Genomic DNA, 4,915 nt, shown 5'->3' on the forward strand with positions numbered 1-4,915 from the left:
ATCAATGTGTTCTGGGTTTTTAAAGGGTTTTGTTCTTGGACTGCTATTGAAGCCTTCGAATTAGGGTTTTCTTTTTCAATTTTTTTTTATAGTAAAAAAACAATCATTAAAGAGAAGTGTCCCGAGAGCACCCAATGTTTACAATGTCAAAGGATAAAGCCATAGCGGCTTCGGGGGGAACACACCCTTCCCACATACAAATTGTGCTAGTGCTATGACCTAGGTTTGCAAGAGCATTAGCAACAAAGTTAGCTTCACGAAGAACATGGGAGAAGCTAATTGAGTGAAAAGAGCATTTCAAGACATTGATATCTTGAAAAATCTTCATCAATCTCCAAGGGGAGGGGCAGCAATACCATTGGCTACATCAATAACCAACTTGGAGTCCCCTTCAACTTGCACATTGGTAACTCCTAACTCTCGCGCCTGAATGAGACTGTTTCGCAGCGCCATAGCTTCAGTGACAGGAACATTGGCTCTTCCACAGTTGAAAGCAGCTGCAAGGATAGGGTTTCCAGAGTCTGTTCTTATGATGAAACCTCCTGCAGCAGCACCACTGCGCACTGAGCCATCAAAATTAATCTTAACCCACAGTGGTGGGGGTGGAGTCCACCTGATCATTTTATCAATATCATTGTCATTTGGAATTCCCACTCTAGAATGTTGGGAAGCTGCATATGTTGAGCTTTGGAACATTGCAGTAGCTCTTACGATATTCCCTGCATTTGGATTTTTTCCTTTGAAAATGACTTCATTCCTTGCCTTCTAGATCTGCCAACAGATAGTAATTAGTTTCGTAAAGCAAACATTATCAAAAGGGTTTTCAACAAACCATTCATGAATCACTCTAAAGAAACCCTCCTCCCAATTGAGAGGAGGCATCATGTTGGAGGCTTGCCAAATCTCTTTTGCATATTTGCAGTAGCCAAAGAAATGGTCCATAGTTTCATTGTCTTCGTTGCATAAAGGGTAGGAGTTATCCTGAACAATCCCAAACCTTGAGAGTCTGTCTCGAGTTTTAAGCCTACCTCTGAGCATCAACCATCCAAAGAACTTGATCTTTGGCTGGATGTCTAAAGACCACAATTTCTTAATAAGCTGGATTCTATTGTGTTCCTGCTTATCTTGTAATTGAAGCCAAGTTGTAGATTTTATCGTGAACCTTCCATGGGAAGCCGGTCCCCATATGAATTCATCCTCGAAGGGTGTAGGTAGGGATAGGGATACCCATAATTTCTCTAACCACTTCATCAGTGAAATGTTCCCTTAATTTAGTTATGTTCCATCCATCTGCAACCAAATACTCACTCACCACTTCATCAATATTAATATTGCTTCTATTTTGGTCATCAATTAGATTGATTAGAGGAAACTCAAAAACCCAATTAAAAGTCCAAAATTTGATTGACTTACCATCCCCCAAAATCCACCTCATACCTTTTAGGACCAATTCTCTTGTGTCAAGGATCCCATTCCATGCATAAGAATTCACTACGTCAATTTTGGCTTCAGACGACCTGCCAAGTTGGTCGTCTGAATGTTTTTTCGGCTGTCGTCTATCAAGTAGTCATCTGATAAGCATTCAGTCGACAGACCTCGTTAGACGTCTGATACAACTTCGACGACAGATTGTATATAAGCAACTGTCGTCTGTATGCACCTACATTCGTAACAAAATTAAAGTTTCTGTCGTTAGAAAGCTTCTTAACGACATAAAAGTATCGTCAAAACTAAAGTAATACTAAAGATGTGAGCAGCCGTCTCTCGTCTCAAACTTATTCACACGTTACTATTTTGTCGTCTAAATATATCTCAGACGACATACGTCAAACCTCTTCTCTCGACTCAAATGCATTCAAACGTCACTTATCTGTCGTCTGATACTTACCTCAGACGACATACACTATGGTCATCTTTTACTTTAAGATGACATATAAATGTCGTTTGAAATATGTAGAGACGTCGATGTCCATGGGGATATCTGTTGTTTGATTTTAATTTGGATGACAATTTAATAAAGCATTTGCACAACATGATTCAGAAATCTCAAATTCATTCTCATTGCCAAAACCAATCAAATTACAAAGAGTTGTTTGTTCTAAAGGGACCCATAAGCTATAAAATAAAAAAAATATCAAACCAAATAATAGCAACTACAATATGGTGGTGTGCAGAAAGTCCTCCCAAGTCCTAACTGCACTAAGGCACTCTGATACTTTCATCATACTCATCAAACTTCAGTATGCACCATTCATTCAAGTGTCACCTGCAACATTGAAGACAAAGAACTTTAGTGAATCAATATGAGTATATGTAAATAAATAATTAAATTTCAGCAATAAGAAGTAAGTAAGATCTAAACATTATGATGCATTCATGCAAAGAATATTTATGATACAGTACCTACAATATCCAATGCTGGATCTTAACTTAATATGAGTATATGTCAATAAACAATTAAATGTCAGCAATAAGAAGTTAAGTAAGATCTGAACATTATGATGCATTCATGCAAAGAATATTTATGATACAGTACCTACAATATCCAATGCTGGATCTTAACTTCATGAGACCCATGTACTTCTATGACAGTGAATATAAGAACCAAAGTTACATACAGTTAAATTAAATGATGATCATAAAGGCAATAGCAGTAAAATAAACTCACCCAAATAAAGCGATAGAGTTGAGGTCGATGATAATAGCAGCAATCATAAAATTACACTAGGCATCCAGGTTATATTATATGCAGAGAAATACCAGTATACCACGATTAAGAAATACCTCAATTTTCTAGTCCAGGTTATATTATATGCAGAGAGCAACTAACAGAGGTCAAAAAGAAGAGGCATCCCACTATATGGCACTGCATATACTTGCATAAAGTCATTAAGACCGACAAGCATTATGGACCAACAAAGCAAGTCCAAAGAAGAACAAATAACTAAACTCAAGTCGACCTATCCACCTAAAAAATTAGCAAAGAGGTATATATGCCTGAGCAACTATCTGATGAAGACATAATATTCTGCTAGAGGATCTCATAGTCTAGGTACAAAACGCTAGACAAAGATGCATCGAATGAATAATCTAAATAAACTATTTCACCAGATTTTGCTCCACACGAACAATAGGTTCATAATAAGATCCACATTCTCTTAACGAGTCAAAATAGGTTATGTACCTTAAGAGCATGGTATGGTGGAGTCCTCTTGCTCTTGGAACAACAACGACCGTGTTTTTTGCTAGGATATGTTTTTACAAGAACGCGTATCTAAACTGCAAGGTTTGGACCAACTGTGCCTTCCTTAGCTTGCTCCTTAACAATTTTCTCCTCTTCCAGGACATCTTCGTCATCAGGACCAGTATGCTTAGGTGGTGGAATTGAACCTATCTAACTACAAACACCGCCCTCTACCCAAAGAGAGCTAGAGGAACACAAAAGTATCAAGTCACAACTCACAAGTACAACTCATAAGTACAACTCAGAAAGGAAAGTTGAGCAGATACTGAATTTCAGTATTTTTACCTTCCACTTTGTTTCCACTTTTCCCTATCCAGTATCCTGGCTTTAAAAAGTAGAACACTGACTTCCTCACACCAGATACATTTGGGATGATATTACCGAAGTAGATAGCCAATGCGACCGGAGGAAGAATGTACGTAGCCGCTAGCCATTCATATATATCATTCTAACAAAGTTCAAATGAATATGTTAGGGAATCAGAGAAATGTATACGTAATGGTTTGGAACTTTGGATAATGAAAATTAATTCATGTGTTTACATAAAATATAGATTATGTTACTAGAAACAAACTCATAACAAAGAGTTTAAGAATCTTGACCTTTGGAGCCTTGTCTGGGTTACATAGCCAACGATATAGATGGAGAAACCAACAGTCGTGGTGGAAGATGAATTCCACAAAACTCAAGTCGACCTATCCTTATTCATAACATTCCACAAAACACATATGCATCAACAAAACAACGAATTGTAAACCGAGCATGTTGGTACCTGATTGGTAACAGCCTTGGCCATGCGAGGGAATTCCTTCCTCATCACAGACTTGTGAACCAAGCTCGCAGGATTGTTCCTCCTTCTTGGTGATCTCCCAGATCAGCTGTCCTGGAACGGTGGCCATTGGAAACCTAGCAAAACCTGGAGAAGAAAGAGAGAGAAAGAGAGAGATTTCATTCCTCTTCTTCCTCCAATCTCTAAATCCCAATCACCATGTCTCCCAATTCTCAGCGTCTCTCTCACTCCCACACGCCGCCGCCTCCCCTGCAGCTCGTCTCCATCGACCCCAAAATCTAGCGAGCCTGCGCCGGCAACTCCGTCACCATCCCCACCCTCCATACTAGGGTTTACTACTTCCCCCAAGGCCACCTCGAACACTCCACCAACTCCGCTTCTTCTCTCCCCTCGTGTTCTCTCCAAGCCCCTCATTCTCTGCCGCATCGCCGCCGTCGACTTCCTCGCCGATCCCACCACCAAAGATATCGTCACCAAGGTCCTCCTCCACCCCGTCCATCCTGGACTCTCCTCTCACCACGACGCTGCCGTTACGGCGGAGGAAAAGAACCTGGAAAGGTCGAGCTTGAGATTGACGTTGGCCGACTTAGCGAGCTCGGGCTTGGCCGCGCGCCTTTTCCGGGTGGTGGCCTTGACGGTGGACATGGTTTGCGAGGGTTTGGAGATTTAGGGTTTGGGAGGTTGAAATTAGGGCAGATCTGGGTCTCCAGATCTAGATGAGAGAAATTGGTTTTAGGGTATTAGATAGAGGAGAGGATTCGATCAATTTGAGAATGTGAAGAGGAGAGAATTTGGTTTTTAGGGAGGAGGAAGAGAGGTTTGGTTCTGTGGGTGAGGAATGCTGAGAGAGAGAAAGAGAGTTGAGAAAGTAAAGAAAGTAT

This window comes from Fragaria vesca, linkage group LG2 (genome assembly GCF_000184155.1).
Source record: "Fragaria vesca subsp. vesca linkage group LG2, FraVesHawaii_1.0, whole genome shotgun sequence".
Classification (NCBI taxonomy): domain Eukaryota; kingdom Viridiplantae; phylum Streptophyta; class Magnoliopsida; order Rosales; family Rosaceae; genus Fragaria; species Fragaria vesca.